The sequence below is a fragment of the Marmota flaviventris genome, chromosome 12, assembly GCF_047511675.1.
Source record: "Marmota flaviventris isolate mMarFla1 chromosome 12, mMarFla1.hap1, whole genome shotgun sequence".
NCBI lineage: Eukaryota > Metazoa > Chordata > Mammalia > Rodentia > Sciuridae > Marmota > Marmota flaviventris.
Window position 1 is genome coordinate 25,580,780 of NC_092509.1, and position 27,087 is coordinate 25,607,866.

Sequence of the window (27,087 nt, forward strand, 5' to 3'; positions counted from 1 at the left end):
TTTTTTCCTTCCCAAGAACCCCTCATCATGTTTTATGTAGCCAATATACAGTGAGTCTATTCCTGCAGAAATAAATCTCATTGGAAGCATGAAAAGGAGCCACCCGTGAGGTCAGATGGATGAGAGCAGGAAAGAATCTCAACTGAAAATATAGCAACCTGGGCAGAGTAAAGGTTGGAGATCACTTAGCAACAGGCCTGTGCTCGCTTCATGACTCAGAGTGTTCCCTGGTATTGAGATTTAATTTTTCAGAAAGTAGTACCAAATCTTTTCCAAGTGCCATGTGCATGTGAGTAATTCTTCTAGTTTGTCTCCGGGCACATGTTGCAATGTGTCCATATCTAAATATTGTTTTAGATGTAGTTTTATCTCTGGGAGATCAGTCTCCTGTGCTTCTCACCTGAACCTGGACATTACCTGTTAAAAGGAGGACTTGGCTAGGAGAAGATGGCTAGCTGGTCCTGCTACTGCATGTTGTTCAATAATTTCAAGTTTTGCTTCTTGTGATATGGAAGGAGATTGCTCAATGTTTATTGGTGTGATTGAGGAGGCTTGGTTCACACGTGGTGGGCTTCACATTTTGCCGTCAAGGCCAAGGATAATGTACATTCACTTATGTGGTTTGTGGCCCAACACTGCCATTTCAAACCATGTTCACAATTCCACAAGTCCTGCTGTGGCCTTAGAGGCCCTCTCATCTGCTGAAATCCCGACAGCTGATGCAGTCTTTTAGTAGCTCTCCCAGGATCCCGCAGTGCCCAGGCGGGTCCCACAGGTCCTCCCTGTCTCATTAGCCTATCCACATGTTCAGCCCAGCGCCTCTGGACTCCCACTGCCAGCTCACTTAATGGGTCACGCTTCTGTTCTTGGTGTCTGATTATTTTGTCAGTGGCACAGATTGAGTTCTGCAGATGGAAGACAGCCTCCTACAGGAGTGTTTTTAAACCTCTGCCATTTTAATTTACTTTGGGAAGAACTCTCTGCACCCACAATATGTTCTTTCCTATTTCCTGTCACATCCGGTTACTCAGGGAAAAACATGTTAATGTTTAGTTGTTCTGGGATTAGAAAAATAAAAGTTAATACGGTCACCTCTTAGCTATATCCACCAGCCTTGATGTGCACACATGTGTATATGTATATGTTTCCTTTCCTCTTTTGAGAACCAGCTAAGCAATTCAAAAAAAAATTTTTTTTTTCAAGGAAGCAAAAGAGAAAACTTGTAATATCTTTTGTGAGCTACATTTACCCCAAGGCATTTATCATAAAATGCACTTTGTTTCTGATTACATCATTCTGACAGCTGGATGGGGAAGCAACCACATTGAGAAATTGTCAGAAACTATCACAAGCTTCTTTGGCTTATATCAGTTTTATCTTTATTCTTCTTCTGACCAGAAAGCTCTTGGTTCAATTCCATTTGAATGTCAACAATAAAAACATAGCAAAGACTTCATGAGCAAATGTTCAAACTTCAGGCAAAAATAATCAAAGGACTAGTTATTCCTATGTACTTGCCTAAAGATACATAAAACTGTTTGATGTGCACATACAATTTAAATGTAACCTTCTACAAAGCTAAAATGATCAGAACAAGAAAATTCACCATTTGAAATACTGTGGAGAAGAAAGTTTCATATCATCTCTTTATTTGAAACTTTTCAGAACAATGGCAATTCCTGGAAAATATAAAACTAGCACTCTTCACATTTTGGTAGAAATAGACATTGGGAAAGGTCTTCCCAGTGTCTTTCATTCTGTAATGGGAAAGGAAAGAAGTCCATCAGAGCTGTTTGTCTGGTTTCCTAAAACAGGCTCCTAAATGTAATTTAAAGAAAATAACTGTGACAGCTATAAGTCATAAATCACTTCTAATGACCACTCTTATTTTAACAATGAGGGAACACAGACACAGGTGGGCAACAAGTCATAGATGACCTTATAAGCCAGTTGCACCAGACGAAACAGAATCCCAAAGGCCTCTTCTTTCTGTGCTTCAGCCGCTGGCTTGTATGAGCTTTTTATTTCCGTTGTGTCTTGGCTATACATTTTTAAAGCATATAATAGCATGCAACCCAGCAGGGTTTGAATGTGATTAGACCCAAGTGAAGCACCATTAAAAACGGGAGACATGTTCAAATGACATGACATTTTGAATGAGTGCCAACTATAGACCCCAGTGTGTCTGGCTTTGTGTTTATGTGTGTTTCCTTGATTCTTAAACTGATTTTTTTTTTTCAGAAGAAAATGTGCTTTCCTAAAACAGCTAATAGGATACTTCATAGGTCACATGCTATTTTCGGGACCGGAGAAGAACAGCATGTGTTAGGGATGAAGTGAAAAGCATCATTTCTGAATCCCCCAGCTCAGGTCAAGTCATTACCTTTGAGTTCGCTTTTCAGTTGTTATTGTTTTCTCTCTTTTTTTCTTTATCCTCTATTGACTACCTTGAAGGTTTCTCCACCAATCAGCCTTGATTCAGTCACCCACACTTTGAACTTTAAAGGTGTAATAGGCTAATCAACTCACCCTTCTATTGCCTGTTGGGCTGAGACGTGGTTCTGTGATTTCAATTCACCTCAATCAATTCAATGCAATACATGTTTATACTATGCACAAAGCCCTATGCCAGCTGTGTCCAGGTGACATCTTGCACAAAAATCCTTCTCTTATATGTCCTATGACACAGGAAGAGAGAGAAAGAGGAAGTACAGTAAACTGAATTAGTACAAATTATATTACATGCTTTTATCATTTTGTCAAAACAAATCTTAATGCTATGTATAACTAAAAAGGACCAATAAAAATAAAATGAAAAAAGATGACCTGAATCTATGGGCATGTTTTTGTACACATTTATATTTTAAAGTATTTAATTAATTGAGCTGAAGAATTTGACAGTCACATTGTCATGAAAACTATACGCAATTTTATTTTTGACAGTGTTATAGGAAACAAGAAAAGCTGCCCATTATCACGGCCCCACTTTTGGTAATGTCATTACTTCTTTATGAGCTGAAACATTACATTTAAATGTTCACTCTGAAAGACATTAAATAAAGGATGAGAATGGAAGAGTCAATGGTTATACTTCCTGCGATGTTATTATTCAATGGCATCCAAAGGGTCTACAAAACATGACAATTATTTGTGAATAACAGGTATACGATTATAGCGTGTTCAAAAATTGGGGGTGGGAAACACATTTGTGGACACCTTTTATACTCTAAGTGCCTCTAGGTTGCTTCCTTTAGAGTTCTTGTGTCTAATGTTCATATTTTGAATATAACTGATAAGGGGAGTTGTTTTAGTCGTTTTTTTCACTGCTGTGACTAAAAGATCTGACCAGAACAATTGTAGAGGAGGAAAAGTTTATTTGAAGGCTCATCATTTCAAAGGACTTCATAGAAGGCTATTTCCATTCCTCAGAGCTTGAGGTGGGGAAGAACATGATGGCAGAAGATTGTGTCAGAGGGAAGCAACTCATATGATGATCAGAAAGCAGAGAAAGACAGATCTCCACCTGCCAAATACAAATATATACCAAAAGCCACACCCCACCTGCCTTCAGTTACCACTTGGCTAATGCCATCAGGGGATTAATTCACTGATTGGGTTAAGACTCTTACAACCCAATCATTTCTCCTCTGAACTTTCTTGCATTGTCTCACAAGGGAGTTTTTGGGAGACACCTTGTATCCAAACCATAACAGAAGTCAAATTCAGAAACAGACTACTTAAGCCATGAGTAGATCATCAGGACCCCAGAGGCCCGCCTCATGTGTGCCCAAGCCTGTGTGTAGCCTCCCATCTCCTCTGTTGTATGGTAAGCGTACCTGTGGTTCCTATCTTGAGCATTTTTCCTTTCTGAATTCTCTCATCCACTTTGTCACCAACTGGAAATTTCTCACTGCCTGAAATTACAGATTTTTCTTATCTGTTTGATTCAAACTAAGTCAGAGTGCCCTAATGTTGAATACTCGCAAGAAGAACAAAGGCCTTTATAACCATCTTGGAGTTAACAAACCCAAAAGAAATTCTCCATTCATTATGAGGCTAGAGCTCACGTTTCTGCATGCTTTTAGCACGTAGAATTCTTCTTGGTTAAGTGTAAAATGTGGCATATGTACAGAGAGCTTGTCAGCTAAAAACACTTGCGGCTATAGTCTGCATTTCAACAGGATGTGGTGAGCAGATGTTTATTTCAACAGTTGATCAGTTGAGCCATCACTGTGTATTTGCCTGAAGAGCAAGAGGGTAGCAGCTGAATTGGATGAAGGACTGAAGAACACAAGACACACAGCACCCACATTGCTTCTGAGAACATAAGCAAGGAAAGTTTGCAAGAATGAGTCAAAGAATGATCAGCCGTGCAATTTTTATAATTCTGTATTCCTCTTTAAAGATGGATTCTTTCAGGACTTCTTTAAGACAAGGCTTAATGGATCTTCAGTCTCCCATCAGAGACTAGCAATAAAAGGGCCTGAATTTTAGAATTTCAGAAATACCAGGATAAAAATACTTCCTTCAGAGAGAGAGAGAGAGAGAGAGAGAGAGAGAGAGAGAGAGAGAGAGAGAGAGCACACACGCTGACTTAGCAGGAAAAAGAAAATGGAAAATTGAACTTTATGGTGCATCTATAACTTATTGATATGTCATATCATTTAATTATCTATATTATCTTTAGATTTTTGTTTTGTTTTGTCATTTTTTTAGAGAGAGAGAGAGAGAATTTTTAATATTTATTTTTTAGTTTTCGGCGGATACAACATCTTTGTATGTGGTGCTGAGGATCGAACCCGGGCCGCACGCATGCCAGGTGAGCGCACTACCGCTTGAGCCACATCCCCAGCCCCATGTTTTGTCATTTTTTTTTAAATGAAATTTAGAAAGTTTGAGTAACTTGCCCAGGTTCACAGTGCTGTTAAGTGGCCTAGGTGGGACTGGGCACCAGGTGTGTATGATTCCTCACTCTGCTGCATCATGCCACCTTTACAAGACCCAAGGGAGCTGGTCTTATTTAAGAACAAAAGGCAAGAAACTGCCTTCTTTCCAGAACAAGATAAATGGGCGAGGAAGATGCAAGGGAGTAGAGAAGGCTACAGTTACTATCAGGGTTACTCTTCTAAATATTTAACAGTGCCTACACTGATAGCTCAGAAAGGAAACTAACCTCAAACTTCCATAGGGGGTACCAGTGCCTACCTGCTAAATACAGCCCCCAGCACGCATCAGCCCTGCTCTCGGTGCCTTTTGAATTCATTTTCCCTCTTGAGAGAGAACACATCCCGCAGGGTTAAAATTGTGTACAGATCTCCCTTTCAAGAGCCTCAGATGCTAACATGACAGATGGCCGACATAGCCAGATGTTTTCCTCACTGCCTGATTTTTTTCTGTTCACTGTACTCCTTATACTTGTTTGTATTTCTTTAATTGTCTCCAAAATATTGGCATTTTTCTCTGGCCCCGCCCTCAGTTCTCTTCACTGTGCATTCTGCTCACTCATCTTCCAGCAGCTCCCCCTTCTTTCCAAAGGAACAGTGTGACTCCACTCTTCTGAATCTTTGTCTGTGAAGTGACCACACCCAGTGCACACCCCATCACCTCTACAGCAAGCAGGTTTCCCCTCCTGTATCACCTGCTACAGAGGCGCACCTCTTGGTCATGCATGACCCTTCTCTCACCTTCAGATCACCTTTCAGCCATGAACAACTGCTTGTTTCTTCCAACTTCTCAATCTCCACCCAAACCTCTATATCCACTGTCAAATCTTTGTATAATCTCTTGTTATCACCAATGTGGAGAATTCCCATGTGCTCCAAACAAATCTTATTGTCTTGCTTGACTCAATCCTTCTTCCACACTGCTGGAGGAACACTTTCTAAAAAGCATAGAAACAATTAGTGGCACCCTGCCCATTGGAACCTCTCCTGCCCATTTCTTAATGTCGACTGGGACTGCCCAGAGGTAAGTTTGTTTAGGTCAGCTTCCTTCAATTCACTGAGAGAAAAATCAGCTTTAACATATAAAACTGTGTGCATTGCTACTTCTGAAAAGGCAAGGAAATCAGTCTTCTTTAAAAAGCATCTGTCAGATAAAACGCACCTTGGCAATGGCATAAAGAAAACATCTGGCCTATAGAAAAAAAAAATTATGAGGCCCCAAAATATAAATAAATAAATGAGAAGCATATTGCAGAACTAAATTAGAAATCTAGGTAAAAGAAAAATATCAGGGCAGCACCTCCTAAATTAAACTTAATTGAACTAGATTAAGCTGAATTAAAATTGATTAGGCCAAGCCTGACATCATTATGAATTTTAATAATAATAATTAATAATGTTCATTGAACACCTAGTAAAAGGACAGCTACATCTCAGGAAAAGGAGTTCTAACAATACTGGCTTCATTGTGAGGATATTTTAATGCTGCAACAGGAGTAAATAACTTACAGAATGTTGAGGTCTTTGCAAATATTTAAGACAGGGAGAAAGTTCTTGACCTGTATCCTAAACAAGAAGGTGGGAGAGTATTATTTTTGGCAGAAACAAAGAAAATAAATGAATAAGATACAAATATGATGAATAGAAAGGAAAACGGCATATGTCACTTCATTTAGTAGGGAATAAAATTTCAAGGAAGACATTCATAGTACTTTCATATGTATCTTTGCAACAACTTCATTTTCCTAATCCTTAATCACATCATACAGTTGTATTTATATTTTTATTCTATTTTCCATCTGAAAAAAGTCGATTGCTTATTGACTTTAGGCTTTAATTCTAGGTTTATTAATTTTTTCCCCAATAGTCATTATTTTGAGGCAAGATTTAAAAGGAAGTTGAATTATTTCTCATGTACCTCTTGTAAATACTTTGAAAAGCATTACTCCAAGTGACAGGTCTCAGAGAGTCTTGAGCAATGGCAGCAGCATTGCAATAAGTAAGTAGCTTTTTAGAATGTGATGTTGAAAAACTAAGCTAGTACTCTGCCTCTTTAGTCTCAATTCGAAGAGAAATATAAACTTCCTAGAAATAGAAATTTTCTAATTGCTAGTATCTGCTTCTTTCTCTACAAAGATCCACTTTGCAACTACAAAAAAAAAAAAATTACTTTCTTTAACTGAATCTCCTTTCTCTCTGAGGCACATTGGAGAGGAGGGATGGCCTGCCAATCATTGCCTTTGACTGGTGATCTTTAAGCTACTCCTTGAGAAGATGTTAGGGGTTTGTTTATTGCAGGTGTCAATCACTGATTCATATAGAATGTGTTCCTCTCTTATAAAGGGAAGCCTTCAATAAACCAGGCAATATGATGGCCACAGCCTTGTAGCGATAAGATGACCAATGTCATGGCTCCATGGCAGACACACTTCTCTCTCTTCCCAAGAATAAAAATGCACTGCTCCACTTCTAAGATGTGCCATGAAGGACCCTGAAAAACATTTTCAGATTTAGTCTAGAATCAGAACAACATGCGTGCCTCCCCAATAAGCGCATTATTACTTCTCAGAGCAGGAAAATACTGTGTATGTCAGAAATGTGACGAGCCAATCAAAATTATCTGACATCAGTTTTTGCAAATCAAGAATTCAAGACTCTAGTTTCCCCATAGTATAAACATTATACTTTTTAAAGGATAAAAATATCATAAATTAGGGGAAATCAAGGTGACCTCAACTGGCAATGACTTTTTAAATCCAACACCAAAAGCACACACCATGAAAGAAAAGGAAAATGAGAAGCTGAACTGCATAAAAATTAGAATCATCTGCTCTAATAAAACAACATTGAGAGAATAAAAAGCAAGTCACACACTGGTAGAAAACATTTGAATAACATATCTGCTTGTATAAAAACTTGCTTCTAAAATATACAAAGAGTTCTTAAAACTGAACAATAAGAAAGCAATCCAACTAAAAATGGGTAAATGATCCAAATAGACAACTCACTAATGAAGAGAGGTGGATGTCAAATAAATGTATGAAACTGTGGTCAAAATCATAGCTCATTAGAGACTTCAGGATAAAAGGACAATTAGATACCACTATACACCTATTAGGCAAATGTCCAAATCACCAAATGCTAGTGAAAATGTGAAGCTGTGGAAACTCTCATTCACAGGTGGTAGGAAAGCCCAGTGGTGCCTCCACTTTAGAACACTAACCGGCAGTTTCTTACAAAGCCAAACACTGTCTTCCTATAGAATCCAGCAATTGTGCTTACAGGCATTTACACAAATGAATTGAAAATACAGGTCCAGAGAAAAACTTGCACGTGATTGTTTATAGCAACTTTATTCACAGTTGCCAAAATAAGCATAATCGGAATGTCTTTTGACAGGTAAATGGAAAACCATGCTACATTGATACAATAGAATATTATGCAATGAGAAGAAGAAATGTTCCATTTAGCCACATAAAGATACAGAGGGACCTTGAATGCATATTGCTAAGTCAAAGAAGCCAATCTGAAAAGGCCATGTGCTCTGTATTTCCAACTATGTGACATTCCAGGAAAAAAAAAATTAAAACACACAGAGAAAGTAAAAAGTTCAGTATATGCCAGGGGACTCATGGAGGGAAGGAATGAATAAATAGAACACTAGACTTTTTAGGGCAATGAAACCCTGTGTGTGATACTGTGATGGTGGACATGTAAGATTAAGCACTGGAAAAAACTCAGAGGACTATGCTACTGCACTACCCTAATAATGAACTCTAATAATGTCGACTATGGATTTTAGTTAATAATAATGTATCAACATTGATTCCACAGTTGTAACAAATGCACCACACTAATTTCTAAAGTTAATAACAGGGAAACCTGGAGGAATAGAGGAAAGGGCGGATGGAAACTCTCTGTACTTTATGCCCAGTTTTCTATAAACACAAAACTCCTTTAAAAACTAAAGTATATTAAAACACTATCATCTCCAGCACAAGGGGAAGCTTAGTATTTTCATGTCCAATATTTCTGAGAATTCCCAAATCGTCTATATATATGAGGGTCCTTGAGTATAATAAGTAGATTTGAGGTAGTGTAGATATTCTGTGGCAGCAACTTTTGAGATTTAGTCTGATAGAGAGCTATTTTGTCTGTCTTTGTTTGGTTGTGTTGCAAACAAGGTGTCATTTAATCAGCTGAAGTGAACACTTGTCAAATGTTCTCACCTACTGACTGTCGAAGTACTCAGGAGAGGTACCAACACATTAGCACAGTTATTTTGGTTAAGGTAGTTCACCTTAGGCGACTAAAGCAAGCTGAGCAAGCTGACTGTGGAACTGGTGGTTGACTCATCAATAAATGCAACATTGAAAAGGCTCAAAACATTCAGCTTCCAATCCTGTCATAATAAGCCAGGTTAAGAGAAAAAAAAAATCTATTGGTTTGCTGTTGTCTCTGCTGTAGACTGGCTTCCTGGGCATTTCCCTAAATGACAAAAGATAAAAATCAATTGACAGATTTGACAACAGAAAGACCATGTAAGCCTCCTAGGGTTGTTTCTTTTAGGGAGATAAGCAGCGAAGTAAATGGAACACACATAAAGTTTAAGTCTTCATTCCTGAGTGAGGGTACAGTCATTGGTTATGTGTTGGAGGATTGGGTTCTCAGACCTACATAGATCCTCATGGACCCAGGTCCTTGAAGATTTTGTATCTTTGGTATGTACCTTTTGCAGCGACCCTGTGCATTACTGTCCAAAAAAGAAAAATAGCACAGTAAAGGTATTCTGGACCAAGTAGATATCACTTCTGTCATGTTCCATGGGTCAGAATAAACTGTTCACACCTAACAAATATGGAGATAAAGAAAATAGATGTGTATGTGTGCATACCAAGCACATACATTTTACCTATTCTATACAATAACTAATACCTACGGTGAGAAGATAGGAATGGAATAGAATTGAGGATAAAAAGTAGTAACAGTTAATATATGCAGAGTGAATCCTTGTGAGACAACACGCCATACATTAAGAAACCTGATTAACACAACTCTCTGTAGCTGAGATTAAAAAAAAAGAAAAATCTGTCTCTTTAACTTGCGTGTCGGCATGTGTGTGAATACATACATTTTTTTCTCATATGTATATATGAGAACAGAGAAAGCTAGTTAAGGTAAAACCACTAAAAAATGAACAGATTTCTTTCTCAACTTGTTGAGGGGAGACATGGTAAGACTCTTTCTATTATTTTAAGTTCCATCACATTTTTTTTTCTCTCCCTGGAGAGCTAATTTCTTCTGGCACTCTTGAGTCATGACAGATAATTAGGAAATCTGGTCAGGCTTTTGTGGTACCATATTTCTGCAATTTTCATATTGTTATAAAATAGCTTCAGGGGAGACACACATACCAAAAAAAAAAAAAATGAAGAAGGATAATAAGGGTGAGAGTGCATTAGCCTAAAGTATAATTTTATTGTTTTCCATCTGTTGTAATTATGAAAATATGCTCTTTTGTACTCAGATCAGCAGGATAAGTCATCAGAAAGATGCTTGTGTCTAGCAACATATCTTGTTACATGTTATAAATAAGAACATCTTATCTGTATGGCTTTTTTCTTCTCCCCTAAGGAGCAGAACCATGGCAATCCTCCCATTGGAAGAATCGTTGTTATTTCCCCCCTCCCAAACCAACATAGCTTCAGGGAATAGTATTTGTTTCAACCAAATCATTTCTGCATATGGGATTTGGATTTGCATTTGCACATATTTCCAAGGTGACTGGAAAAGCATCACTTTAAGAAAAGAACAATTTAAATATCACCTTTTTTCAGGATGAGTTTTCTCTCTACAGATTGAGTAAGAATAATGTGTGTGCTTTATATTGAGAGCTACTCAGTGAGCATCCTTCAACTGAATTTTATGGTGACAAACAGCAGACCCAAGAAACACAGCCTCTCTTCCTCCTCTCACACCCATGTGACCCAAGCGACTGAAAGATTTCTTGAAAGCATATGATGACCATTTTAAAATTGTAGAGAGGAATTCATTACATTGAAGAGAACACACATGATCAGCTGCCGTAACTCAGTTTTTATTACCTCTAACTTCAGTAAAGGAACTTACTGGTATTGATGATGTAAAAAACAAAGAAAGAAAAGAAAAAAAGAAAAATCGAACCAACAGTTTTCATAAGTATTATTTTATATTTCCCTTAAAAGTTATGAAAAATTAATGACTATTTATTGATTCCTATTGTATCTATTTTTCATAACTAGCAAGAGAGGGAAGAATAGAAACAAAAATAAGGTAGATTTTTAGTTTTCTGTAGGGACTCTAGAAACTCTATGGATCAGTGTGGTTTTCAAATCTAATTTTCAGAAGCCTCTTGAGAAATTTTTAACACAGATTCCCAGACCTATTGGATAATGATACCCAGGGATAGAGCCTAGGAAACTGTATTTTCAATACATTTTTTAAATATCTCTACTCCTCAGCCAGATGTGGAAACCACTGCTCTTGGGAACTCATTAAGTTTAGGAACACAGGGCACAGATTTCTGGAGACACCCAGCTAAGGTGGCAGAGCAAGGATGAGGTCCTGTGGTCTCCCCCAGCCCCTGATTATGTAATGAGGAATGTCAGTGCAGGTCCTGCCCTGTCACCCAGGATCACTGCTGCCCGACAGGCAGGAGAGTACAATGTGCTTTCCGAACCCTAACATGATGGGAAGGCCTCATGGGCAAAGTGAAAACTCAGCCTTCCGTCAAGGGGGCTGAAGGAACTCCACCTCTCCCAGAAGGACATTCAAGTAAAGGACTGGGAGTTTCTTCCTTGAATGCCCCTGTTGATCCCAGAGGCTTCTCTCCCCCGATCTTGAACTTCTCTCAGTTGGAGGTATTTGAGCAAGGGTGGCACTTACATCTCCAGGAGATTATTATATACTGAAGGGAAGGACCATAAAGAGGCCAATGGATAGACTAGGTCCTTCTCATGCCTGTTGATTTCAATTTCTCTGAAACGAATATGATATTTAGATAATTTCCTATGGTTCTGTTTGTGCTCTTTTCCCCAGACCTTAAGAACTCATCATAGATTAGTTTTATGGTTTTAGCAGATTCCTGTGATCGATAATGGATACACTTTAAAAAATTTATTCGAACATAACCATAACATATAATGTTTACTCTTCTGTAAAAATAGGAGAATAGATTTCATTTTAGAAAATAATAAAAAGACCAATGGGATCCCCTATCTCAAGTCATCCAGCCCAGAGTCTCTCAAAGTGGAGGGAAATATTAGTTCCTCTGTCCTGGGTACCTCATGGAGGAATATTATAGAACAATTAAATATATGAAATTGAAGTAATTACCCTGTGATCAAAGTGAGTCCAAGGGACAAATGATTCCGAATGCTGCAAAATCAATTACTTAAAATATAAGCAATGCACTTTAGGAGTCTTGTTAAGGAAGTTAGGGCCTAATCCCATGTGATGAAGATTTGGGCCTACTTTTTCCTCTATTAGGCACAGGGTCTCTGGTCTAATTCCTAGGTACTTGATCTACTTTGAGTTGAGTTTTGTGCATGGTGAGAGACAGAGGCTTAGTTTCATTTTGCTGCATATGGATTTCCAGTTTTCCCAGCACCATTTGTTGAAGAGGCTATCTTTTCTCCAATGTATGTTTTTGGCATCTTTGTCTAGTATGAGGTAACTATATTTATGTGGGTTTGCCTCTGTGTCTTCTATTCTGTACCATTGGCGTACATGTCTATTTTGGTGCCAACACCATGCCGTTTTTTGTTACTATAGCTTTGTAGTATAGTTTAAGTTCTGGTATTGTGATGCCTCCTGCTTAATTCTTCTTGCTAAGGATTGCTTTGGCGATTCTGGGTCTCTTATTTTTCCAAATGAATTTCAAGATTGCTTTTTCTATTTCTATAAGAGTTATAGAATAGAGAGTGCAATTATTGCTATTAGGATCATAATATACTGTGGCAGAGATGACTTCTGGATGAGTTGTTACAAATGTAGACTTTTTCTATAAAGAGTTGAAGATAAATAATATTTGCAGCTGGGTAAGAGGAACATAGACTCTATGATGGTCAAATAATGATAGCAGAAGTAATGAGTTAGAAGGCTTCAAAGTGTCTTTAGGAAATGAGGGTGAAACCAAATTGGCCGATGCATGGGAAAAAACTAAAGAAAGAATCAGTAGAATTATTTCTTAATGGTAGAGAAGAATCAGCCTGCAGGTGGCTGGCAAGGTGCTATTTATTTATTTGCTTGTTTATTTATTTATTTATTTATTTTAGGGTTTTTTTTGTTGTTGTTTTTAAGGGGCAGTGAACAATAAGAATCGCTGAAGGCCTCTCAGTAGGGATGTGCGTTAGCCAGAGCTGTGTCTCCCATCTTCTGGGAATGTTAGATCCCTTCAAACACCATGTGGTTTAAAACTTGTGGAATGTGAAGGGCAACATGTTGCTGAGTGTCACAACCTCTCACCTCCACTTTTAGCTAACACATTTCATCAGGGTTTCTCTCTATTGGCTGATTTCTCTTTGCTGTACAGTGATACCTGTTTCCAGAGGTAACCTGGCCTTCCTCATGCTGCACATCCTCCCCAGAACGCAGAATTACTCCCTTGCACCCCCCACCTCTGCAAAGGAAGCTGCTGTTGTTTGTTTTCCTGTATGTTTCAAATGTGGAAGAGGTGATGGGGAACAGACAGACATGACGGTGGGAACATGAGGTTAAGGAAATAATTCTATAAATGGGACCCACTGTACTGAACCCCACATGCTCTCTCTTAAAAAGCAACTTACCTGCAGTCCTGCCTGGCTGAAGTCCACAGATTATATTAGATTCTTCAGCAAACAACCTATTATCTGCAGTAGAAATGCAGGCCCAAAATATAGTCTACAAGAATCCAAGTTACCCTAAAAAGAGAGACTTTTGGGACCCTTACACTGAGAAGAACCCAAAACTTTGGGAAGGATAATTTTCTCTTAACCATAGAATCTGTGAGCACAGTTTCCAGTTATAGCCAGTCAGCATGGGCCAAAGTGACCTGAAATTGTTAAGTACAATGAGGAACTTGAAAGTCTGATGTCATCCTGCTGTCAGCCAAATTCAAGAGGTGGGCCTGGGCAGGACTCTCTGGAAGCTTCCCAGGGACCCCAGTAACTTGAGGACGACAAATGCATGCTGTCCACTCCTCTCTGAGGGGATACCCTCTCTCCCTTGAGAGTGTCCCCTTTCCCCTTTCCGAACCATTCTATTAAACTATGCCTGTTACTCTGAGCAATATGTCTGAAGTCTTCTGACCTGATTGCAAGAATCAGTGTAAAGAGGGGGCCTCCTTACTGCCTCAGTTTTGTGAAAGGCTTGTGCTCTGTAATAGAGGGGGAGTGAAATGTAAGATGATTTCCCACAACCTCACATCTAAAAACAACCACAGTTTACAACCGTCTGCATTTCAAACAATCTTTGTATTTCCAACCATAGTCAGTTTATTACATGTTTTAGAACATCACATATATAAGATTTCTGTGCTTTTATTTTTTATGTGCTTTTATTTTTAATATACATCGCCATGATGTATTTTTGGAAATGTAGTTGATATGGATTTTCATTGGTTACATAATCTCTATGTTACACTCGTGTGATCATGCTCAAGGTGTGGCCCACCCCTGGTACCTGGAAATTTGGTTGAAATGCAAAGTTTGAGAACCACTACATATTTCTATCAGGTGACTGCACCCTGATACTGCCATAGTAGAATCATTGCTTGCTTTAGTTTATAAATGTATTGCCATTCTAGATAGCTGTGAAGCTGGTGTGTTTTCACATTTTATGGAATTTCCCTCTGCTAATAGTAAGGGCCTTAGTCAATTGGACAATAACTTACTGACCCATTTATTTTCTAATCCCCAGACCCCCCAAATCCATGATAGCTCATTTTTATGATTTTACCAGACTTTTAAAGTATAGTTGACCAAGACTGTATAATAAATGAATTTTGTTATTTTTAGTTTTATTATAATGACATGGGTTGCCTTAGAATTCCTCAGGAACATCTGAATAAGCATGTTTAAGAAGTTCTGAGATCTCATTCAGCAGCAGGATTTTTTTCAAAACTTCCATGTTTGGTTATGTATATTGTAAACTGCTCTGGGAGTGCCAATCACTTTGTGTGCCTTATAAATGGAGCCTTGTGGAAGGGCCCTGACTCTATCTTCAGGCAAAAAAAAAAAAAAAGTGTGTCAAGATATATGGTGAACTTTGACCAATTTCCTTAAGGAAATGACTGAGGGGTATTCTCAATATATTTTCATTTAAATTTAAGACACTTAGATAAGATGCTTCTTTGTACAATTCTTAAACTTAATTAAATGTAGCTCATTATCATAAAATAACTGGCATTTCATTCTGTATTACTGCTACAAAAGTGTGACTGTTAAATGAACTAATTTTATGGAAGATTCTTTGGACGTTTTAGAAAAACCACCTAAAATAATAATTTCCTTTGCAATTGGTCTGAAGTATATCATCTTTCATGTTAGATAACTTTGGAAATTTATGCTCGGTAGTCTGGCCAGTGTTATATTCCAGTATGTGTATGTATGTGTGTGTTTCCATTACGTATTCTAAATATTCATAAAGGTAACAAGTAACCAATGTCTGCATGAGGACATTTCCAGATGTTTTGTATGCTATTGCAAAAAAATTTGATTACTGCCTCCCATAATGATGTAATTTCTCCTTAAGTTATATTCTTTATGAACAAATACTCATGTTAGCAGATTTTACCATCATCATGTCAACCCATCTTGACTGAAAACACCTTCTACATCCCTTTAGTAATTGTCTTGTCTGTTTTCTGTTACTCTTACAAAATACCCCAGAATGATTAACTTATAAAGGAAAGTTTATTTAGCTCACAGCTCTGGAGGAGAGGGAAGTCCACGGTTATGGTCGTGCTGTCTAGCAAGGGCTTTTGTGCTACTTCATAATATGTGGCAAGTGATAGGACAAGTGAACATGGGACAAAGGCACAATGCACAAGGGCCACACTCATTTCATAATAACTCATTTGAGGTAACTAACCTACTCCCACAATAGTGACATCAGTCCATTCACAAGGGCCACTTCCCATGACAAGCCACTTCCCAGTAAGCCCAACCTCTCCACATGGCTGAATTGAGAGTCAAGCTTACAACATGTGAATTTGGGACATTCAAAGTATAGCACTGACATTCTACTCTCAAATCTCAGAACAATGCCACTGTTGAAAGGAAGTCACTTAAAGTCATCAATGGTCAGGAGCCTTTTGACCTCACGATTCCCATACAGCTTGTGTCTCCACATGTTTTAGCGGATGGTAGCTATAGGGGTGTAAAGTTTTCACATGAGGACTCAAATTAAAATGAAAAAAAAAATCTTTGGGTGAATGTGTGTGTGTGTGTGTGTGTGTGTGTGTGTGTGTGTCTAATTCTGAATTTAGTATCAAAAATAAATGAGGGCAGCCGTGCCTGTACTCCCAGTGGCTTGGGAGGCTGAGACAGGAAGATCATGAGTTCAAAGCCAGCTTCCGCAACTACGAGGCACTAAGTAACTAAATAAAATACAAAATAGCTCTGGGATGTGGCTCAATGGTCAAATACCCTTGAATTCAATCCCCAGTACCAAAAAAAAAAGGGTTAATTTATTTTGATGTATTGATGTATGACTAAATTCCTAAATCAAAGAAGCAGGAATAGATGCTTGGCATGGCAGGCAGTGGGTGGAGGTCATATTATTCCTAAACACATTGGACAGCTCTGAGCCACCACCAAACAGGGTGCCAAGGCTGGATATATGGTGACATCCATCATCCATGCATCCATGTGGGTGAAGCCTACCAGATTTTAGTCCCGTCTAAAGAGCTATTGTAATGCATCTTATAGTCATGGCCTTAGGCACCAGCAGACCTCCTTGGTGATTTAGTAGAAGCTGAGGACTTGGTTATGGTGGTAGTTGTGAGGTTTGGTTTATTGTTACCAATGGAGCTTCTGCTGAGTAGACTTTGTGCGCAATGAGAAGCAATCATGGTGGCTCAGTAGGTGATGGGATTGGCTGCCATTTTGGACCCATGCTTGGTCATAAGGTGAAATGTCATTCACTATAGGATTAAAGGTCACTTCCAAGAAGTGATTTCCAATCCTTGAAATGGGAACCCTCCAACAGTCCTTTTCAACATTTTGGAAAGTTTCTTGTTAGTAATAAAATGATTCAACTGTAGCTAACTTTTGTCGCAAGAAATCCAGGTGAAAATTGACTAGCCTCAGGAAGGCCTGAAGCTCTTGCTATATTTTTAAAGTTAGTGTATCACTTTCCTGTATGAAACCACCATTCACAGATGTCCAACCCAGGAATGATGCATCAGCTTCCACAACTCCTCTTTCATCCCACATGTTCAGTAGCCATTCCTGACAATTATCCCTTAGAAATGTCATCCTGGTCATTAGAAGACAATCTGCCATTTGGTCTCATTAAATTATAACTTACTAATCAAGTTCAACAAAACAGGTATAAATGTAAGCAATTACTATTTATAATTACTGCTTCTGTCTTTTTTTTTTTGATTGACACATAATAATTATATATATTGACTGGGTAAAATGTAACGTTTCCTGTATGCATTATGTAATGATCAAATCATCTTTTTGAAAATCCTGGGGATAACTCTGCAATAGTGGATCTTAGGTCAGGTGAGCAATATGGGAAGCAGTGAGTGAAGTAGTTTGTTTCTGTTTTGCTATTTATTGATAATATATGTAGAAGATTGAGGGCTCACCTGGGCAATTTTGCATGCACATAATAAAGCATGCAATATATAAAATACCTATATAAAAGTCTTTTAATAATGAGCTATTTTAAGAATTAGAGGTACTTACAAGAAGTATTAATTACATTAAGTTCCAAAATTAAGTATACACAAAAGCCCTTATTTTATTTTTTCACCTGAAATCCATCCCCCATATCCCACAGCCTCTCCCAAGTTGCTTTTCCAGGTAAGAGTGTTTTTCTTCCTCACATCCCCACTGCTTCTGTCTGCCTTTGAGACTTCTTCAGTGTTTCCTTGAACTCAGTGAGAAGCAAGCCAGACACACGGTTGTATTTCCTGGAACTCTTGCATGTTTCCTCTAAGAAGCCAGCTAAGCTCACTGTGGCCCTCAGGAGTGAGATCTAGAGGAACTACCAGCTCTAGATGCCATTAAACTATGATGGAATACAGAATGGGGGCTGTTCAATTCTGTCTGGGTGTCACTGATCTCTGAAAGTAATAGAAAAGAAAAACCCTGATCCTTTAAGAATTCTTCCAGAAAACTAGGGACATGCCACACTTAGGTCCTCACTCTTGCCATACTCATTCCTCCAAGCATGCTGCATTTTAAAAATCAGGAGGAAATTAAGCCCTTACAAGAGACATTCCATAAAAGTACAAAGCAGAACTGTGACTGATGTGTTTTACAAACACCACCATCAGCAGGGAAAGGTATGGTCCTTTGTGTATTCAGAACTGTTTCAGGGAGGACATAGAAAGAAAGTAAACTGAGACATATACCTGGATCTTGGGCAAATCAAGTATCAGTAATTTACTCCACAAGTTCAGGGAGGATTCAAACCCTCTTAGCTGAGGACCACCTCATAGGAGACAAGGTTCTATATTCATAAGCATTTTGAAAATCTTATAATAAATTGATTTTAAAATAGACAGGTATGTATATGTGAGCTCTCCTTTGCTCCTGTTCTATTTCCCTTAGGATCTTTTGCTATGCATTTTTCATGTATGCATACCTGTAAATATACACATACATAAATAATTTGGAGCAACCATTTAAAAGGATTGAGTCAAAATATATCACAGTGTTGATGTAGATACTTTGTACCAGAGCTCTGTTTATTATGATCATCATGGTTTTTATTTAAACATCATGCATATTCATTTTATAAGCTACAAATAATAGTAATAATTCACCCCAAAGTACCTATAAGGAGGTTGGTACTTCTCCTGTCATCATAGACATTCATGTGGAGACCAACAAATGCAGAGAAGTAATAAATAATGTTGGAAGCAAGAATTTTCAACTCATCAAAATTTTTCTTATAATATCTTTAAAATCTGTGACTTTGCTCTTGTATCATAGAAAAGTTTACACAACATGGAAGCAGTCATTATATAGTGCTCAAAAAATACTTTCTAAAAATTCCAAAATTAAATATACAAAAAGCCTAGTTTATTTTTTCTTATTCATTAAAGAAGATATTTCATTTAAGTTTTATAAGAATACATTTTTTATTTTTATGACCCAGAAAAGAACTGCATGCTCAAAACTCACTGAATTTGAGTATTTCCTGATGTCAGCTGATGGTTTGAACAAATGAATTTATTATTGGGTAAAAATGACCCTGTGATAAATTAATTGTCTCTAATGCTTGTGTGTCTTATCTTGGCTTGGATAAAATTCCATAAAAGAGTCTCCAACATCTGTACAAAAGGAGTAGATATGAGATATGGAATATTATAAATTCTAGTTGTTGTTTTATTATTACCTTTCAGTGGTTTTTCAATTTTGAAAGTTTCTATTTTGACTGAAATTTTCAACACTCATCTTTCTGAAAATAATATCTTTCTCTTTAATGTCATTTTATCTGCTTCTTGGACCTTTCCCTAAAATACCAGATCTATAGTTTTCTCCAACAGAATGATTCTTTAGTATATACAAGCTGCTGGGAGACTAAGAAGATGAATGTATGAACACCTAAGAATACAACTGAGGGAAAGGCAAGCAAGCTCTTCCAGTCCAAATTCATTCTTGCTCTTATTCTTTTAAAACAAAATAATGAGATGGTTAACATTCACCTTTTATTTTACCTATATTTAGCTGTTTCATTATTCAACTACCTTCTTAATATTTTCTGGGCACAAGGCTAAAAGGAAGAACGAAGGAATTATTTTGGAAACTGCTATGGTCTAGATATGAGGTGTCCCCAAAAATCTCATGTGTGAGACAGTGCAAGAAAGTTTAGAGGTGAAATTATCCGGTTATGAAAGTCATAACCTAATCAGTACATTAGCCTACCTGAATGGATTAACTGGGTGGTAACTGCAGGCGGGTAGGATGCAGCTGGAGATAGGTCCTTGAATTCAGGCAGGCCTTTGGAGTGTATATTTCTGTGATGAGCAGAGCTTAGTCTCTCTGCTTCTTGGTGACCCTGTCCCCAGCTCTTTTCCTCCACCACATTTGTACACCATAAAGTTCTGCCTCACCTTGGCCTGGTGCAATGGAGCCAGCTGTCTATGGACTGAGACCCCTGAACGGTGAACCCCAAATAAACCTTTCCTCCTCTATAACTGTCTTGTCAGGTCCTTTGGTCACAGCAATGAAAAAGTTGATTAAAACAGAAACTTTATGTGACCATTCAATCTTACTAATGATATGTATGTTTTGTTTTATGGGATACATTTATGTTAAGCTTGAGTATGGCTATGACCATCCTTATTCAAAATCTGTTAAGCTGATGAAAGTGAAGAGATCCATGCTCAACAGATAAAACACTCATTTGTTCACTCAACAATTATTCCTCAAGTACTAGCAAATCAAACTGAAGTGGGATCCAACCTAGGATTAACTAGAATCGTCTAATTCAAATGATACCATAATTTTATCATCTCTGCTTAGTGTTCCATGTAAATTTTATACTGTTTATCCATACTAAACATTTACTCACATCATGAAGTCCTTTTATCAAAAAAGCAAAGAAAATGTGTACTCTTTCTAATCTTTTAAAAAATCCATTACATTTAATTTGCTTTGTATTAAATTCATTTATTTTCTTCCATGTACCCTACTCATTCCTTTTTGTGAGTTTCTTTTTTTCCCCCTAGTTTTCAAGTTTTTATTTTTACTTTACAAATTGTGCAAGTAGTCCATATTTTTTTTTTTTGGTCAGAGTAATAAAATGTACAAACTAGCAAAAAGAAAAAGAATACTTCTAGTTTATGCTTCATATGTTTGATATAGGTAATATTCTTGCCCATGTGTATTATATTATAGATGGTTTTTATATCTTATTTTTAATACCCACCAATATATTATTAACACAATTTCTTGTCAATTACTCTATGTGTTTTCTCACAATACAATCATTACATGTTAGCCTTAATTCCATATGGCTGTTTATACCTACAATGGTTTGACTTGTGATTTTATTTTTTTACTTTTTGATGGTGTGAAATGACATGAATTCAGTGGAAAGTGTCACTTGAATTTTGAAGTTTGGCTTTTCCCTGGGCTTGTGATGTGCAGAGTGACCCCCTCTTACAAGGCTGGGCCATAGTGGTGAACCACAGTATGGACTCAGGCTCTCAGTGTATCGTGCTGCTTAGCTGTGGTATTTGGCAGGTTAGGTTGAAATGCATTTTTGGCTTTTAATACTTTCAACTTAATATGGGTTTATCAGGTTATAATCCCAACATGAGTCAATAAGCATCTACATTTTATAACACTAGTTGAAAGAGAAACTGATAGATGCCTGTCACCTACCTCTGTTTTTCTGGAGAGATAGGCCACTGGTAATCTACAGATAAGTTACCTTTTTGTGGGTTTCTGAAAGAGAAATCTACTCAACTCTGAATGACAATCTCCCTGCTGCTTGAAAATGTTTCAGAACCAAGCCATGACTCAAAGAATAACAAAAAGAAATTTTATTCTTTGCAAAAAAAAAAAAAGGTCATCAGTCTAAGTAGAAATATTATCAGATTAGCAATAAGTCATTTCTAGTAAACAAACCACTGTGCACTGGAGAATGTAGAGTATGTGGTTTGCCAGGGATTTATGTCCAGTCAATGGGTCTCTGACAAAAGTAAAGATGGAAAGGAAATCTTGTCCTCATTCTGGAATTCTACCATGGGTCCACATGGGTGAAATCTCAACCTATATTATCTCTCTTGAAGCATATTCCTGTAGTTCTGCATTGTGTTTTGCAGTTTTTGAGATACATTAATGACCTCTTTATGACTGAATTCATTTGATGACTATAAAAATATCTTCAGTGTTCAGACATCCTAAAATGACATTAAAACTCTAAGACACATTAGAAAGTATTGCATAATAATATAATCACCACACAGGAGGAAATTTTCAGAATAGAAAATGAAGGCTGTCACTAGGCTGTCCCACTGGAGGAGACTGACTTTTTTTGAAAAACGTATTTTACAGTTCCCTGAAAAGCTATGAATCCCGGATCTGCCAAAATAGATTAAGCAGTTGGTTTGGGAGATAAGAGCTCTACAGGGAAAACATTTAGGGTCCAATTAAGTTTGGATGTCGGCAAAACGAGGTGGAAAGAAGGTCCACAGTGCTGGCTCGGGGAGTGGGATTTACAGAGCAGGAAGATTGCTTTGATAAGAGCTACATTTGCAGGTCATCTCTCAACCTGGTGCATCTCAGCTGAGCAGCCACTCAACTGTCCTTAAAGTGTCACACAATTATCTTCATGGGCACATAGAATCCCACCAGGTCAACTCACTCTTTCGAACAAATTCTGAAATATTGTCTAAATACCCCTAACCAAATGCTAAATACCCATTGTTTAAACTCTTCCAAGAATGGGGAGGCTCATCTGTAAGGCACATGATTGTTTTAATGAATTTTTGAGCTGTTTCTACATCTGTGGGACTGTTTTTATCTTAGTTAAACTCGTTAAACCCCTCCAAACACAACTAAAGTAATGAATCCTTCATATAGGGAGCTTTTAATTTGTGAGGACATGAATTTGGCTGTTCTGCTTCCTATTTGTGTGAACGTGGGTGATTTTTAAATACCTTGCCTTCATTTCCACTTTTCTACATTGGGATAAGACTATCTATTTGACAGACTCAGTTAGAAGAAGTAAACATGATACAAGTGCTTAGCCAAGTCTATGGTTCATTTTTTTTCTAAAGATTTCTTCTTATGCTGGAAAAAACAATGTTGAAAAATGTTCCTGATCTTATGTTATGTTCTCTTTAATGAGGAAGGCAAACCCTTAAAATGAATATTAATAGCATTTGCTGAGTGGAGACATACATTGCTGAGGGAGTATTATCAAGACAACTAACTTAGCTCAAGTGGGAATCAAAAGAGTTGCTGGTAGAGATAACATTCTAGGTGAGATCTGATGGATGATGGATGACCAGGTGAAGACGATGAAATTGAAAGAGTTCCAAGAAGACTGAATGACACATACAAGAAAAAAAGATCTTAAGAAATAATGGAGTGAGTACAGGTTTTAGAAATAAAGGTGTTAAGTGTAGCTTTATTGTACTACATTAGGCTATAAGTAGTGATGGCAATAATAAAACTGAAAATTCATGAGGAGGGCAGGTGGAAGACACCTTTACAAGCCATGTCAACTACAGGGAATGAGAAAACTGGATGATTTTGAGCAAAGCCAGCAACATGATCAGATGTATTGTAAGAGGATAATGTGAGAATTTTTGAGGTGGAACTATAGTGTGAGAAAATGAAGTTGTAAAAGTTCACAGCTCATGTTATGCCTGAGTAGGACAGGGCATACACTTGGACACTTCAGAGCCATAATATATACTATAATCTTAAAATAAAATCACCTATAAAGTGTTTTTCATTTTTATTTTCAGAAGAGTCCTAGATTATACCTGCAGTCATAATTGTTCATAGTGTCTTCTCCTTATTTCAGGATTGTCCTAGATTAAATAAAACCATATGGTCACTGAGTCCACTAGCCAAAAACGCTGAATCTTAATTTATCACCCTTTCTTTTGGAGCTCTGGCTTGAGAGTTGCTAAAATTCTCAAACTATACCTGCTAAGTATAAGACATTGTTTTTATTGTTATTAATTCTCTGATTTAAAAAATAATAATATAGGGAGCATACTTACTCCTTTATTCTATTCCTAACAAGCCAGTGAGTCAAAAGTAAGTCTCCCCACATTCTAATAATTTTTTCTTTGTCAATTAGATTGTCCTTCTTTTTTTCCAAAGAGAAAAATATCTCTTGTTCTATTCTGCCAGAGCTGGTATAGGCTCTGTGTGTGTGTGTGTGTGCGTGCGTGCGTGTGTGCGTGCTTCCGTGTGTGTGTGTGTGTGTGTGTGTGAGAGAGAGAGAGAGAGAGAGAGAGAGATCAATCCTGATGTTTTGTTACAGTAATCATAATAATTGTCTTGTGAAATTTGGCTCCACTGAGAAATGACTGAGTTCAGGTGAGCTCAGGTATGGTTATGGCAGAAGGAGGCCAAAAGCAAATGTAAGAGACAACCTAAGTGTTGGCTACATATGGGACTGTGTTGGAATAATACGGACTTTAGAGCAGAAGGAAAATCAGAAGACTCTTACTGAAGTCATTTTTTAACAAGTGAGAGATAATGGGACCAACTAGTCAATTGTTTGAACCAACTCTTCAAATTGGGTCCAAAAAGGAATGGGAGATAGTCTGTGCTGCAAAGGAGAAGAAGGTTTTATATAGGATCAGGAGAATTGGTTGAGAAGAGGAGATTAAAGGTAAGGTGTCCTCAAAACAGACCCTCCAAAGTGAAACTTAATGATATCCTGTACAGTGAGCCAAGTAGTGGGCAAAATTAGGAGGTGAAAGGAACATGGCATGATGACAGAAGGGAGCAGAGGGAGTCTGTTAGTGAGAATCCCACAGAATAGGAGAGAAATTCTGGAAAGGGAATAGAACAGGGGAGTTTGAATTAGGAAGCAAGACATACAAGACTCAGTGGGGACAGTAAGTTGAGATTGGCCAGGTGACTCTGGGTCACTGGGTGCTACACTGGAGGAGCACAGATGCTGGCACAATGGACCTGATTGCACCAACAGGTATGTTCACACCAAGACCCACCGAGTCAGGGCTCTGAATAGCCGTTAAGTCTTTATTTATCTATCTATTCATTTATTTAGTTCACAGTAGAATGCATTTGGACATATCGTGCACAAATGAAGCACAACCTCTTATTCCTCTGATTGTACATGGTGCAGAGTCACTCCTGTAGTACACCCATACATGTATATAGGGTAATAATGTCTATCTCATTCTACCATCCTTCCCATACCCACAGCCCAACCCTTCCCCTTGCTCCCTTTTACACAAACCAGAGTCCCTTCATTCTTCCCTTACAGGGTACAAGTAAGTTTACTTGGACTCTGCAGAAGTTCAAGTCCCCAATCATAAAGAAGAAGAAGTGAACTACCATCAGATTTTAACTTAGGGCTGGATATGTTCATTGGTCTGGCTGACGTAATCATTTCACCATGTGTATGAAGAAAACCTTCATGTTGTAGACCTTAAATATATACAGTTAAGATGATATATTTTAAAAAGGAATAAATGTGTCCAGGATTCAAGGATACAAGCAAATAGGCTCATAGAGAATAAGCAAAATTCAAAGAGAATTTGATAGGTTTGGAAGCAACTTAATGTTCTAGTGTTGGAAGCCCAACATGGGTTTGGTTCTAGTTATGCAATTAATTGGCAATAAAATCTTGAATGTATGCAAAATTTCTAAATGAGTTTCTTACATGTGAAATGGAGATGATAATTTTTTTCAGGGGTTTGACACTTTTGATAATTAAATGATTAAAGAAAATAGAAAATGCTGAGAATAGTTCATGGAATGGAGTAAGTACTGAACAGGTGTTAGCTATTGTTATTATTTTGAGAGGCTCAGCAGAGGGGCATAAATTTATTCTCATATTGGACATGGAAGTCAGAGAAGCTTCCATTCACTTTTCATACCTGTCTGCACATAGTGCAGAGAAAGAGGCTCAGAAAGATAGAGACGCAGGAAGCGGGCAGTGGGGAGATCTTCCCTAGATAAATATAAGGCCACAGAAACAGGAGTGACTGTGAAGATGTCCATCATTTGCCAAGAAGAGATGTGAGAACTGTGGTAAGAATCTGTAGAGTCTCATGATTTACTCTTTTCTGGTTTTTTTGCTAGCATCCATGAAGGGGATTATTATCAGAGGTACTTGCCGAAGTTCCACCATTGAATCCTTAGAATGGCACTGCGAGTTGAGAGCAGGGGGGCTAGCATGACTTAGAGTGGAGGAACCCAGGTTTTAAAGAAAGACAATAATTGTCAACTGTTAAGAGACAGAAAAATGATTTGAACATGAATCTTCTTATTCTCTCCTTTTAAAATTATAATAATATTGTATACAATGGAAATGGCAGCATCTCAGATCTGTCAGAAGCCCTTGGGTGTTTTTGCAGTGACTTCTAATGCACTCCCCAAGTGTGGCTCAACCTGACACTCAGAGGGTGGCTGTGCAAAGATCTGTGCTCACGTGGCACCCCTTGGAAATACTCTGCCAACTATTGGGCCACACCGCTCTACTCCCTTGAAGGAAATCTATATATCTTAGCCCAGGAGTAGCATATGAGTGAAGAATTCTTAGATTTCTCCCTTCCTGCCCTAGGTGATCTACCTAAGCCCTGGTGATAACAGGTCATTCCTTGTATCTGCTGTTTCTTTCTGTATTCATTAGATTTTTCTTTGTATCCTGATAATATTTCTTTATAGTTAGTATTCCCTAATATTAAAAATTTTCCATTTAAGATAATAAATTTTTATTGATGAATAATTAGTCTTGTTAATAATCATTAAACCCTGCCTGCTGATGCCCATCACCCAGCTGATATCTTCCCACTTCAGTTTCCACAATTGTATTGTATTTGTTTCCTCTGTGTACCTGTTAGTTACATCTATTATGTAACATAAGAGAGAACATTCTTCATTATTATTACTAGTGTTATTACTTATATTGTCTGTATTGTCCACTACTTGTTAAGCTCCTTAAGAAAGAGACTGTTTCTATTCATCTCAGGTTTATTTTTCTAACCCTCCCTTCCCTAGGTACCTAACATAGAGCTACATTCATAATGACATTTTCAACGAACATATGTCCATACAATAAATAAATGGTCCCCAAAGGCACATATGATAAAATGGTCAAATGGTAGTATCCAGGAGGAATGCACATACCATTTCTAGTATCAAGGTGTAAATCCAGCACTTAACCATTCTGACTTCATACACACATAGTGTACTGGCTGTACACATCTCGTAGA